Below are 14,786 nucleotides of genomic sequence, written 5' to 3'. Positions count from 1 at the left end.
AAATTTCCCACCAGATCCGTGCTTCATCGCTGGACGTCGACCCATGGCCAGTGTCAAAATTAAAAGTAATCGCTGAGTATAAATAAATGTAAAATGGTTAAGTACATGTAATTCTGTGTGCATTTATAAATAATTGCACACAGAATTGCCAAATTAAAATAAATAAATGAGGAAGTGTAGGTAAATTTCCTGTGCAGGATTTCGGATAATTTATGTGGAAACTTCAAGGCGGTATAGCCTCACTCTCTACTCTAAACGGGGGCTGCACACTGTGATTTCCTCCCCAACAGGGCAGTATGGCTGCGAGCGCAAGTAACTTTACCTGGATAATACTTGGCAAACACTTCCTCAGACAGACAGTCAAGGTCAACACCCACAGTGATGATGTCACGTTGATGGTATGCGCTCTCAGAATGATGGGATGAGAATCACACTAAAACCTGTCACCCTAGTCCAGTCATAAGAAAACATGAGACAAACCCCACACGTGAGACATTCTAACAGGATCCCTGGTTACTACTCCCCCAAATTGTCAAGTTCATCAAAAAACAGGGAGAGTCTGAGAAACTGAACAGCTAAGAGGAGCCTTAGGAGAGATGAACCCTGTTAAGTGTAATGGAGATAAGGAAGGGGAGGGATATGGAACCAAAAGATCATTTAAGCAAACCTGAATAAAGGTTGGACTTTAGATAATAAGAACGTGTGAATATTGGTTCATCTATTGTGAAAAATGTCAAAGGGAGGTAAGATGGTAGTAATCAGAAAAACCGAGTCTGGGTATATGGAACCTATGTCCTATTCTCTCTATGGAAATTCTCTGTACTCCCTGGGCTATTTTCTGTAACTCTAAAGCTGTTCCAAAATAGAAACGTTATTTATTTATTTTACAGTAATTGCTTGGCTCAAAATAAAGGCTATTTTTATTATAGTTAAGGGTGGGGTCACTGGGTTTCCCTTTGGAACCTAGTTTCCTATTATTCCCTGAGTGAGCTGGACCCCGGGTCGCTACCTCTCTGAGACTTTGTTTTTTTTCACCTGTAACATGAGGATATATATTACTAGGTCCTGGGGTATAGTGAGAATACTCACCTGAAATGCCCGGTAGAGCATTTGCTGGTGAGACTGGGGAGGAGATCCTAATCTGAATGCCGATATCATACCATACACAAAAGAAAATCCAAAAAAGATATAAATAATTTTTTAAAATATTGTATTTATTTATGAGAGATATAAATGAAAAAGAAAACCATAGAAGTACTTAAAAAAGGAAAAGGAAGTTTTTCAACAGGAATCCTGGGTGGCTTAGTCAGTGAAGCATCTGCCTTCATCTCAGGTCATGATCCTGGAGTCCTGGGATCGAGTCCTGCACTGGGATCCTTGCTGACTAGGGAGCCTGCTTCTCCCTCTGCCTGCCACTCCCCCTGCTTGTGCAGGCTCGCTCTCTCTGACAAATAAATAAATCTTTAAAAAAAGGGGGGGAGCCTGGGTGGCTCAGTAGGTTAAGGTCTCTGCCTTCGGCTCAGGTCATGATCTCGGGGTCCTGGAATCGAGCCCCACGTCAGGATCTCTGCTCAGCGGGGAGCCTGCTTCCCCCTCTCCTCTGTCTGCCTCTGCCTACTCTCTGTCAAATAAATTTAAAAAATCTTAAAAAAAAAAAAAGTATTACCAAGAGAAAAGCCTTAATGAATATGACCCAAACCAAGAAGCCAAAGAAACATGAAAAATCAAACTCCATAAAAATTTAAAATTCTGCACCACAAGCAATGACATTTGTATAAGTATGTTCTTTATAATGCTGTTTATAACAGCAAAAGACTGGAAATAGTCTACATCTCTGTATGTAGGAGGCTGGTTAAAGAAATTTTGACACCTATGTCCAACTATTACATAGCTCTATATACATACAGACATATAGGAAATTATGCATAGAGAGTTATATAATTAAGTGACAAAGCAAGATGCCAAAGTGTATTAAGTAAGCTACCATTTGGGTTAGAAAGTCGTCTGTAAATGCATACTATATCTCTAAGTAAGAGTTGGGGGGTATTTAGTAATTATCCTTTTTTTTTTTTTTTGGTACTATGCAGATGTATTACCTGAATGTACGTGATTGTATTTTAAAAAATTACCTCTAGGGGCGCCTCGGTGGCTCAATGGGTTAAAGCCTCTGCCTTCGGCTCAAGTCATGATCCCAGGGTCCTGGGATCAAGCCCGACATCGGGCTCTCTGCTTGGCGGGAAGCCTGCTTCCTCCTCTCTCTCTGCCTGCCTCTCTACCTACTTGTGATCTCTGTCAAATAAATAAATAAAATCTTTTTAAAAAATCTTTAAAAAAAATTACCTCTAAAGTTTGTGGAATGTTGACAAATGATGGCTATTTCTGTCAGGCAGTGCCTCCCTCATCTCCTCACTCCCTCATTCCCTTGCTCAACAGAGGCCACCTCCTAGTCCCCAGTCCCAGCCTACAGATCCGGAAGGGGAAGGCTGGAACCCAATGGCCTAAAGGGGGTGGAGTGACCTTAGAGAAGATGTCGTAGAGAAGAACTCCAGGTGTGAATCTCCTTCCTGCTGGTCTCACCTGGCACCTGGCCCTGGTTTGGGTTTGCACCCTGGGCTACGTGGGGTCTTAGATTCTCTCCAAGGCAAGGGAATGAATCCAGGCTCCTGAAGGAGACTCCTTCCTCCCAGGAAAGGACTAATTTTACAGGACTAGAAATTGGGTAGTTCTGGGGCTCCTGGGTGGTTCAGTCCATTAAGCATCTTCTCGGGTCATGATTCCAGAGGCTCCCTGCTCAGTGGGGGGTCTGATGCTCAGTGGGGGGTCTGATGCTCTCTCTCTCTCTCCCTCTGCTTCTCTGCTCTGCCCTTGTGCTCTCTCTTGCTGACTCTCTCTCTCTCTTTCAAATAAATAAATAAAATCTTATTTAAAAAAAAAATAGGGTATTTCTCTGGGAAATGACCATAAAAAAATCTCCTGTTAGAAATAAATAAGAGAAAGAAGGTTGTCAGCTAGAGAAGCAAATTCAGACAGAAGGGCCCTAAGTAAGACAAAACAGAACAAGAATGAAATTCTTGATTGCTTAATTGCTTTTAATTGCTTTTATTTCCAGGGAAGGCACATGTCTTGCCACAGTGCCCCCCATCTCCTTTTTACTACTTGTTTTGTCTATTTTCTTTCTAAAGAATTTATTTATTTGACAGACAGAGATCACAAGCAGGCAGAGAGGCAGGCAGAGAGAGAGGAGGAAGCAGGCTCCCTGCTGAGCAGAGAGCCCGATGTGGGGCTCGATCTCAGGACCCTGGGATCATGATCTGAGCTGAAGGCAGAGGCTTTAATCCTCGGAGCCACCCAGGTGCCCCTGTTTTGTCTATTTTCCACACTAGAATGTAGTGAGGCTCCATGATGACTCTTTTTTATTACTAGGGGAATAATAACAATAACACCTACCCTTACTGAAAAATTACTTTTACCAACTGTTTATCCTGTGTTAACTCCCTTAACCTTCATCATTCCTAAGAAGGTAACGGGAGCCTCTAAACCCCATTTTAGGGAGAAAAGAGCCATGTTTTCCCCTGAGAGGCAGAGTGAAATCATTCGTGTTTCCTCCTTCCCACCATCTCCCAGCAGATCACCTACCTCAAGCACCACTGCCTCCCCCAGAGCAAGGACTACTTCTTATCTCCCTTGTCCAAACATTGTCCACGCAGCAGTCAAAGCCATCTTCCCCAAAAGGAAGTTGATCTTGTCATTTTCCTGCTTAAACACCCCTTCCTCCAACAGTTTCCTCTTGCCAATCAGGCTTTGCTGGATTCCCCCCAACCCCATCTCCTCCCATCACCACTGTGGCTGGCCCCTTGAATACACCTAGCATGTTCTTGCCTGTGGGTTTCATGTTTGCTGTTTCTTTACCCTTGAAACCTACATCTCACACGTGCCCCTGGTTTGTCGGCTGCTCCCTTCCCATGGCAAAAGATGGTCACATCACAGCTCCAAGTTTTACACACGCTGCAAGGACTGAGTAGAGGTCTGTGAGTCATTATTCCCAAAACCTGGGTGAGGAGAGTCTGGTATACTTACACCTAAACTGATATACATGCCTTAAATCAAGAGTAAATTCCTGGGGATGCCTGGGTGGCTCAGTTGGTTAAGCAGCTGCCTTCGGCTCAGGTCATGATCCCCGCGTCCTGGGATCGAGTCCCACATCGGGCTCCTTGCTGAGCAGGGAGCCTGCTTCTCCCCCTGCCTCTGCCTGCCATTCTGTCTGCCTGTGCTTGCTCTCTCCCCCTCTCTCTCTTTAATAAATAAATAAAATCTTAAAAAAAAAAAAAAAGAGTAAATTCCTGGCCCCATCAACCATGTTCTTCATGTAGGTTGTCCTGGTACAAACAGGGTTCTCTGTGTTAAGAGTGAGTTGGACAGTAGTCAGGGTCAGGGGCGCCAACAAGAAATTACGGAGTCAAGATGATGGAGTTGTAGAATATAGATTAGGTTCAGTGGGGTGGAGTCTGGAGCCGATGACCAAGAAAGAATTCTTGAGACATTTTTGGTGCACAGTGGTGGTCTGTTAAGGCACGGGACAGGACACATGGGCAAGAAGAGCTACTGACTCTCCCCCCCCCACCCCCTCCACCCCCACCCCCCCACCCCCCGTTGTGAGGTTGTGAGGGGTGGCAGGTTATGTACATATGTTAAGGTTGGGGGAGGTAAGGAAAAAAACTCGGAGGTTTCAAGAACGTTCATATGCTAAAGAAGACCTACAAAAGATATCGGATACCAGAGGCCTTGTCATTCTCAAGGTCTATTTTTCCCTTCTTAGCAAGGTATTAACATTAAGATAGTTGGGAGATTCCTAAAAAATGTCACATAAGTCCCACCCAGGAATGGGGATGGGGGGAGGTTGCAGGATGTCACCCTTTTGCTTTGTCCTCAGCCACCCTTCTGTTCCCTCATCAAGGGAGAATAAAACATCACTGCTTTGCGGGTTAGACAGGACCACACTAGCCTTCTGCTTTGTAGCCTTGGCGGAAATGACTTCTGTAAGATGTCCTAAAATAAGGCAGTTAATCCCAAAGCATTTGTCAATATCATGGGCAAGGGGAAGTTAAGACATAAGCCCCTAGATGTCAACAAAAAAGGACCATCAGCATGTTGACAGTAATCTAGTAGGTAGAAAGATGCATGACCCAAGCCCTGATTGGCAGGGCTCGGCACCCCATGATTGCTTAAGGTAGTTCTACGAAAGATCTCATAAAACCCCCTAAACTTAGAAACTCCAGGGGCCACCCTCTGGCCTGCCCACCTCTCAGAAGTTTTATACAATTATTTTTTTTAAAAAGATTTTATTTATTTATTTGACAGAGAGAGATCACAAGTAGGCAGAGAGGCAGGCAGAGAGAGAGAGGAGGAAGCAGGCTCCCTGCTGAGCAGAGAGCCCAATGTGGGACTCGATCCCAGGACTCTGGGATCATGACCTGAGCTGAAGGCAGCGGCTTAACCCACTGAGCCACCCAGGCGCCCCTTTATACAATTATTGAATAAACTTTGCTTTTCTGCCCACCACTCTTCCTCTGGTCTACGTCTTCATTCTTTGAAGTGAGGTGACCAAGAACCATGGGCACTGAAGGCAGAGAAATCCTACAACACTTGGGCATCCTACTGATGTCGTTTGGGAATGTTGGTGAGGTCTGGAGCAGGCCAAGGAAGAATTCTTGAAACCTCCTTGGTGCAAAAAAAGGTGGTTTTTCAAAAGCAAAGGGACAGGACCCAGGGGCAGAAAGTGCTGCTACACAGGGGTTGTGAGGAATGCCTGATTATATACGTGGGAGTTGGAGGAGGTAATGAAAAGGGAGATTTTCAAAAGGACTTTGATATGCTAAAGAAGATTTACAGGATATGGGAGGCCGGGTATTGGCCAAGTTCAGGTTGCTTTTCCTTCTAATAAGGCACTAACAATAGGACCCTTGGGAGTTTCCCTTGAGGCGTCTTATACTTTGCCTAGCTCAGGTTCTAGAAGTTAGGCTATTGATGAGAAGACTTTCTCCTAGTAAATCACAGAGACAGAGCACTTTGGTGGCTCAGTTAGGTTAAACAGCTGCCTTTGCCTCGGATCATGATCTTGGGGTCCTGGGATCGGGCCCCACTTAGAGCTCCCTGCTCAGTGAAGAGTCTGCTTTTGTCCCTCCCCTGCTCACGCAAGCATTTGCTCTCCACGTGCACATGCTCTCTCTCTCTCAAAAATAAATAAATAAAAATCTTGTTTAAAAATCACTAAGACGGGACACCTGGGTGGCTCAGTCGATTGAATGGCTGCCTTCGGCTCAGGTCATGATCCCAGTATTCTGGGATCGAGTCCCGCATCGGGTTCCTTGCCCCACGGGGAGCCAGGTTTTCCCTCTGCCTCTGCCTGCCACTCTGCCTGACTGTGCTCTCTCTCTCATTCTAATAAATAAATAAATAAATAAATAAATAATTTTTTTAAAAAAACCGCTAAGACGTTGGTAAACAGTCTTGAGTCTTGCAGGAATCTGATCTTTATCAGCTCACCATTTGACCCTTCCTCGTAGTTTTAGGGCAGTGGGGAGTACCTTAGGAATGTCACACATATCCTCCCTGGGTTGTGAGGTGTCAGCTTGTATTTTGTCCGTCCTCAATTTGCCTTCTGCTCCCTCATCATTACTGCCTTGCAAATAGCCTCCTGCCCCCACCAGTTGTCATTCCACAAGTTGCCTAAAACAGAAATGCTTTGTAAATTGTAACTCTGTAAGTAAATGTTTATATAGTAGCTTGGCTGTGTAAGACTCATATAACTAGCAAAATCGGACAAAGACTCATATAACAAAGACACATATAATTAATAAAGACTCATATACCTACTGAAATCAGACAAAGAAGATAATTTTACATACCGATAGATGCATCAAATAAAACGTATCATTTTAGTTCATTTATGGAAAAAGAATTAGCCAATGTCTTTGCTACTTTGAATTCTCGTGGGTAATTTGAGATTGCCATTGCTTTGTTTTTCTTTTTACTCATTTGGATGTTTTTTTTTCTTTTTTACTCATTTTAAAACGTTGTATAGGCTGATTTGCTCTTACTTGGGAGCAGTGATAACCCACTGAGATTCTCTTAAGGGATATTGGGAATTTACTGAATTTACTGGAAGGGTAGTGGGCAGTGTGTTGCTGAACCCCAGGAGAAGATGGAATCAATTACACCAAGAGGTTAGCAGTAGTTATCTCTAGGTGATGACCATAGAAGTCTTTTTTTTTTTTTTTCTTATTGCTTTTCTGTATTTTCCAGCTTCTCTACAAAATTGCACTCATAACTGAGAAATGAAAGTCATTATTTTTATTTTTTTATTATATTTTTAAAAATATTTATTTATTTGACCAAGATCACAAGGAGGCAGAGAGGCAGGCAGAGAGGTGGGGGGGCGAGTAGTCTCCCCGCTGAGCAGAGAGCCCGATGAGGGGCTTGATCCCAGGACCCTGAGATCATGACCTGAGCCGAAGGCAGAGGCTTAACCCACTGAGCTACCCAGGTGCCCCTTTTGGGTCAAACTCTTAACAGAAAAACAAGAAGTTGTTGAGCATGTAATTTTTATCTTTGCTATAACTGGTAATACTAATGTAGGTGTACTGGTTTGACTGTGTGGTCACAGACAAACCATTTCACCACAGAGCCCTTAGAGTTCACATTTGCAAAATAAATGGATTAGAGCAGTGGTTCTTAATCTGAAATGATACCCACCACCCAGGGGCACTTTGGAAATGTGGGGAGGCAGGTTAGCAGTTACCATGGACAGGGAATGCTATGAACTTAATTCAAAGGTGAAAACCATGTTCCTCCCTAGCAATGAGCTGATGGGTCCTATCCCACACAATGAACATCCTGTTTCCTGAAACACAAACCACCCAAGATCTAAGCAGACATGCAAGCAGGTTAAGACCTTTTCTAATGATCTGAGCCAAGAACCAGACTCTGTCTGACAAACAGCCAGGAATTTTGTATGATTTGAACCTGTATTGAATTTTCCAGAACATAGCTATGGTGTACATTTTTTCTTTTTTTTTTCAAAGATTTTGTTTATTTATTTGACAGAGAGATCACAAGTAGGCAGAGAGCCAGGCAGAGAGAGAGAGAGGGAAGCAGGCTTCCCACTGAGCAGAGAGCCCGATCCCAGGACCCTGAGATCATGACTTGAGCTGAAGGCAGAGGCTTTAACCCATTGAGCCACCCAGGCGCCCATCTACGGTGTGCATTGAGAGTGTATATCATCTAGCCTCTATTTCCATCAAGAGTTATTCACTATTTCAGAAAATCAAAGCCGCTCAGGGTACTTGGGTCATCACTGATGTGGGAAACAAAGGCAGAAGGAAAATATAAATAAAATTAAATGTCTACTTACAACCTGCAGCTGACTGACAAATACTTGAGGCAGGCACTGTGTAACATATCCCCAGGAAGCTCCCACTGTCTTTTTTTTTTTTTTTTTAAGATTTTATTTATTTATTTGACAGAGAGGGAGAGGGAACACAAGTGGGGGGAGAGGGAGAGGAAGAAGCAGGTTTCCTGCCGAGCAGAGAGCTGCACACGGGCCTTGATCCCAAGATCCTGGATCATAACTGGAGCTGAAGGCAGACACCTAATGACTAAGCCACCCAGGCGCCCCTCCCACTGTTTTATTTTTTAAAAAAAGAGAGAGAGAACAATAGGGCAAGGAAGAGGGAGAGAGAGAGAAGCAGACTCCTTGCTGAGGGACCCAGAGATCACTGTGTGAGCTTTTGAGGGCCTACTCAGCCGGAGTAGCCCCACCTCGGTAGAACAGCCATTTTGTTGTTTATGCAGTGGACTTCGATTGACCCTGCCCCTCAGAGGAACTCTCTTAGAAACGGGTCTGGGAAACCGGTAAAATATGGCCGACCAGCCCCTGATAAAAGAGCCCATATACCAGGACAGGTCAGGTCAGGGAGAGATAACAGAGCCCAGGATGCAAGGTCGAGTCCCGCCAGGTGGAGACAGCCAATCAGTAAAGCACACATACTATCTCCCTGACTGCCAAAGAATGTGGGCCCCGCCTTTTGGGCACCTTTGGGGCGCCAATTCTGACCAAGGTGATAGGCTAGTTCAAATAGCTACTATAGGGTGAATTGTAATTCAATTGGCCACCTATGTGTGCCCTAGCATGCCTGTGCAGCTTTCTCGGTGTGTTACAATCTCATTGGCCACCTGTGTGTGGCCAGGCCCAACCACATGGCCTTTGCTCTACAGAAGTTAGTTTGTGAGGCAGAGAGAGGTTGCCTCTTTGCAAGAGACGGCCCAGGCCAGTCGATTTGATTCTCAATGCTTGGCGCAAAATAAAGCTTTGCTTGACCTTCACTTTGAAAAGTCTCGTTCCTTTGACCATGCTGAAGCTGAAGGCAGATGCTTGACCGACTGAACCATCCAGGATCCCCAAGCTCCCAACTGTCTTCTTGCCTGCTTCTTCCTCTCCCTCTGCTTGCTGCTCCCCCTGTTTGTTCTTAATCTCTCTGTCAAATAAATAAATAAAATCTTAAAAAAAAAAAAAGTTCTCCCTCTCCTTCTGCTTGCCCCCTGCCCCTACCCATGCTCTCTCCCTCTCTCAAAATAAAACAAAAAGTAAATTTTTTGCCTCATCAACCATGTTCCTTGTGTTGGTCATTGTCCTGGTACCAACAGACCTCCCTGGGCATCCCACTGCTTTTACCCTTCATCCTCCTGTCCTCCACAACAGTCATTCCAGAGGCTGTCTGCAACAGTCTATCCCTGCTTTGTATGATTTCTTTCTTTTTTTTTTTTTTTAATGTCAGTCATTACCTTCTAATATAATGTACAACTGACTTTTCCATTTATTGTGTGTCTTCCTCCCTAAAAGGAAAGTCCCACAAGGGCAGGGATCCCAGTATGTCCACGGTCACTGATAGGTTCCACATGTTTAGACGGGCAGACACACAAGAGGAACTCAGTGACTCTAGCTATTTGCGTAAGTTGGGTTCCTGAAGTTCATTTGAGGATTAGAAAGGGGGCTCCAAACTCTAGTCAGCTCCTGATGAAATGTTTTCTGGAAATGTGAAAAATAATGGGTGAGGGAGGGAAATCTCTCTTCCTTTCTGGTATAAATTGCTCCATGATTTTTAAATACAATACTTCTTTGGTTGCAGACATGAAAAGTAATTTTAGGGCAAACTGCAAGGTAATTCAGAAAATGTCAAACCCCTCCGAGGTCAGGAGAGGCTGAGCCCACTTCTAGTTTTCCAGGCTCTTGGCAGACAGCAAAGGACTCTTAGCAAAGGTTCCCTCCCTGCTGGAGAGAGCCCAGCTGCTATTTTAAAGAGTGTTTGCAGTCTGGCCTTCATGCACATCCCGCTGACCTGTCCCTTCCCAGGGGGCTCAGAGATGGACCAAGGTCCCGTCTGGAACACACTTCCTTCCTGCCTCCAGTCCCTTCTTGGACTGCAGCCTTAAACCACTGCCTCATTTTCCCACAAAGCACAGACCATTCCCCCTCACCTTGGGAGGACCCAGTTTTAACCCCCTTAGGCCAGAAGCTGAATCCTAACAAAGGTGGAGCATTTTCCCCTGGGGCTGCTCACAAGCCTAAAAACCAGCTGTTAGAGCTCACAGTGGCCCCTTCAGTGACAGGGGAGTAAAAAAATCACCCTCTCAACTTGTTTTGCTCACACCACTTAGCTGTGGAGCACAGGACAATTGCTACATTACATTTTTTATTACAAACCCCTAGGTCCACCTGTGCATTTGTGTGTCAAGCTGCAAAACTTTCTTTTTTGAGAAGGACTGTTGTATTCCGCTATGTTATCCTTTTTCATGTTGAAATGTACTGTCAGCAAGGAGAGGTGGCTAAGAGCATGGGCTGTGGTACCAGATAGATAGCCTGGGTTCAATGGCTCGCTCTGCCACACCCTAGCTGTGTGATCTGAGGTAAGTTGCTAAACCTCTCTGTGCTGTCTTCTCATCTGTCAAGTGATTCTAATGGCAGTATCTACTGCCAACTCAGTTCTGGGACTAGAGTAAGGCAGGCAAGAGGTCTGGGGGCAATATTTAAGGAGATACCCAGGGTTGCAAGTACAGGGTTGACACCTGAGAGTATCTCTCTCCTCCACCCTCCCCTACTTCCCCCAATACTCATCCCAGGGCAGCTGTTAAGTTTCTTGGAATGACCTAAGGAGGTCATTTCTATAAAGCACTTAGAACAGTGCTTGGTCCAGAGTAAGTGGTATGTAAATGTTTGTTAAAAACACTAAAGTTGTTTCATTAAATGTTTAGGTTAGTAAATGGTAATGTTATTTTCTTTTTATGTAATTTTGTCTACTGTGGGCCATGTGAAAAAACAAAACTGGTGATCCCCACTTTGTTCCCAAAGTGTATAGGAAAAATGTTACTGCTTTGTATATACTTCTCAGTCCAACACGCCAGGAGGCCCATGACGTCAGATTGCCCCGCTACTGGCGATGTTAAGTTTGTCAGATTGTCCTGCTGTTGGTGATGTTAAATTTGTTCGCCTTGTTGAGATGGGGGAGTTTGGGAATTTTACTTTCTAGGTTAACTTTATTCTTCGGTATTTTACTCTTCGGGGTGCAATTTCAAATGGAGTCATTTTCTTAATTTTCTCCAATTTGGGAATTTAAAAGCACCCCATTTGGATCATTTTAACTTGTGAGCGTTGTTGCTCTGTAACCAAACCACCACGAGTGGGATCCTTGGGGAGTCACAGAAACGGCGCCAAGGGAGTCGTGGCAAAGAGAAACCTTTATTTGCAGCAGATGAGGAGATCACAAAGCGGAGACTCACTGAGACCAGGCGAACGTGTAGCTTGGGTTTAGGATGAGGATGAATATTTAGATCGGGAAGCCTTGGTCATTGGAGGTAGAGGTGGGTTTAAGATTGCGCATGCGCCTTTAAAAAAAAAAAAAAGATTGCGCATGCGCCCTAGGGAAACATGACCGTATAGACGTCCTACGTTGTGATGTGAGCGAGGCTTGAGCTCCTCCTGGGGCAGGGATTTTAGTATCCTAATGAGGTAAAGGTAATGGTGGGTTGTTTCCCGTCAGTCTGTGCAGGCTTGTAGGGGGTTTAGGTCCAAGGGTTTGGGTGGGCTGGGCGGCGGGAGGTCTCCTCAGGGCAGTCGCCCTCCCCTGAGGGGTGGTTTTGGGTTTCAGTCACCTGAGGTAAGAGGCAAACCCGAATGAAGACCTCAAGGAAAAATGCAAGAAAAAGTCTAGTGAGTACAGGCAGGTGGACCCTAAAAGTCAGGTCTTGGGGTCTAGCTGGTGAGAAGTTCGTTCCTTGAGGGGTTATGGGGAGAGACGACACCCAGTGGCGTTGTCACACTGAGGAAACTTGATTTGTAGAAAAGAAGGACAACATGGGGAATAACTTGCAAAGTATTAATTCCTCAGGTGGGGATGAGTAGGTTTCTTTTATTCAGAGTCAGGATAAATACTCAGAAAGGGGAGTCTTGTCACGCATGTAAAGGCGGGCGAAAGTTGGTGCAGGCGAGCTTAGAAAACGTGCCTAGACACGTGTCCTGTGTTGTGTTCCTAAAGCCTGTGGAGATTTAAAAAAAAAAAAATTTTTTTTTTTTGTTTTTTAAAGATTTATTTATTTGTTTGACAGACAGATCACAAGCAGGCAGAGAGAGAGGAGAAAGCAGGCTCCCCGCGGAGCAGAGAGCCCGATGTGAGGCTCGATCCCAGGACCCTGAGATCATGACCTGAGCCGAAGGCAGAGGCCCCAACCCACTGAGCCACCCAGGCGCCCCTGGAAATTTAATTTTTTTTTTTTTTTTTTTTTTAGATTTTATTTATTGATAGAAAACTCGGGTGAGCATACGCGGGGGGGGAGGACAGAGAGAGAGGAAGCAGATTCCCCGCTGAGCAGGGACCCCCGACTCCAGCCTTGATCCCAAAACCTTGGGATCACGTCCTGATCGTTAAGCAGAGGCTGAACTGACTGAGCTACCCAGGCACCCCTTGGGTGGAGATTTTAATATTATAATGAGGTAGACGTCACTGTGGGACACTCCAGGGGTGAGACCATGGTCAAGCTCAAACTGGTCCAGGCTGGTTGGAGCTCTCCTTGTTTTGCCTCTACCTGGTAAGGTTAGGGTTTCTGTCCAGAAAAAAAGCAGGATCCATGAAGGTCCTGCTGGTGGCAGTTTTAACTTCATTAACCCCATAGGACAGGGTTTCAAGCCTGCAGAAAAACTGGAGAATGTGTGTTAGGACAATCTACTTCTGAAACAGCACTGGGAGTTTTACCTTTGATTTACGCCTGATAGGGTTGGGTTTTCTAACTGGCCTCCTAGACACTGTTAGGTTTTGCATTCCCTTTGTTCCCTTAAAATCCTTAACCACTGAGAGGTTTTTGCATTTCCTTTTCCTAACAGCTCCTAGGAAGTTTTGCAAGAAGTGTGCCAGGCCAAGTAATACCAGTAAGGCGTAGATCACAGAAAATAGCTGGGGTTCCAAGCCAAGCGCTGCATCACAAGTGCTATGTCTCATCTTGCTTTTTCTCGGAAACCCCTAACTCTGCTAATATCTGTAAATTATATTCCTTTTGTTAATGTTATAGGATTCTTCTTTAGGGTCCTTTCTCAGTCAAGATTTGGGCCCATTGCATCTTTGCAATTTCAAAAAAAAAAAAAGTCAAACATCAGAGTGATTTGTGGTCGTCAGCAAGAAACATTATCTATGGGGCGCCTGGGTGGCTCAGTGGGTTAAGCCGCTGCCTTCGGCTCAGGTCATGATCTCAGGGTCCTGGGATCGAGTCCCGCATCGGGCTCTCTGCTCAGCAGGGAGCCTGCTTCCCTCTCTCTCTCTCTCTGCCTGCCTCTCCGACTACTTGTGATTTCTCTCTGTCAAATAAATAAATAAAATCTTTAAAAAAAAAAAAAAGAAAGAAACATTATCTGTGCATGAGAGAAACACGTGAGCTCCCAGATGGAGACGAGACGTGGGTCAATGACACCGATGGGATAAGTCACCTCACCTGATACAGCCTCTCCGTTAACTGGATCTATTCAGGGGGAACAGAGGCAAATCCAAACCGTGGGATTGCCAACTGGCTGGGATGTTTCAAAAATGCCAGTGTCTTAAAAAAAAAAAAAAAAGGGACAAATTAAAATTAAAGGAAAAGGAGAGTAAAGAAGAATAAAGAGGCATGAAAGTGAATGCCATTCATGATCCTTGTGGGCTCTGCCAGCTCAGCTTGCGTATCCTCACAACATGGCGACTGTCTTCTCCCAGAGTTGGTGATTCAGGAGAGAGAGAAAGGCAGAAGTGGCAATATCTTTTAGGACCTAGCCTTGAAGGTCACCTACTGTCATTTCTACAATATCTTACTGGTTATACAGATCAGTACTATTCAGTGTGGGAAGAAAATATACAGGGATGTGAATACCACGGAATGAAGGTCACTGATGGCCATCTTGTGATGGTGGTAGCCTGGTTACCACCAGTACCTAACTCACAGGGTGGTTGTGGGAAAGAAATGCATTAGTACACGGAAAGGACTCCAAACCAATGCTCTGCATACAGTAAGTGCCTATAAATTTTAGCTTTTGGTATTATTGGCCCATAGGGTAGGTGTTTCCTTTTCTTCAACTCCATATCACTCTCACAATTTTTTTTTAAAAGATTTTATTTATTTATTTGACAGACAGAGATCACAAGTAGGCAGAGAGGCAGGCAGAGAGAGAGGGGGAAGCAGGCTCCCCGCTGAGCAGAGAGCCCGATGTGGGGCTC

The 14,786-nt window shown here is 44.8% G+C and overlaps 1 protein-coding gene across 1 annotated transcript in view; it reads left to right on the top strand.

The window, feature by feature from the left end:
• The first annotated feature begins 11,989 nt into the window (after positions 1-11,989).
• TMC5 (transmembrane channel like 5) overlaps positions 11,990-14,786 on the top strand; it is an 85,860-nt gene continuing 83,063 nt past the window's right edge. The window contains exon 1 of the mRNA XM_082714886.1: positions 11,990-12,061. The gene's annotated coding sequence lies outside the window, so the exon portion shown is untranslated. The remainder of the gene's footprint in view (positions 12,062-14,786) is intronic.

The sequence above is a fragment of the Mustela nivalis genome (genome assembly GCF_964662115.1).
Source record: "Mustela nivalis genome assembly, chromosome: 19".
NCBI classification, from domain to species: Eukaryota; Metazoa; Chordata; class Mammalia; order Carnivora; family Mustelidae; genus Mustela; species Mustela nivalis.
The sequence above is the reverse complement of the archived record's forward strand: the minus strand, read 5'-3'. Positions and strand labels throughout refer to the sequence as shown.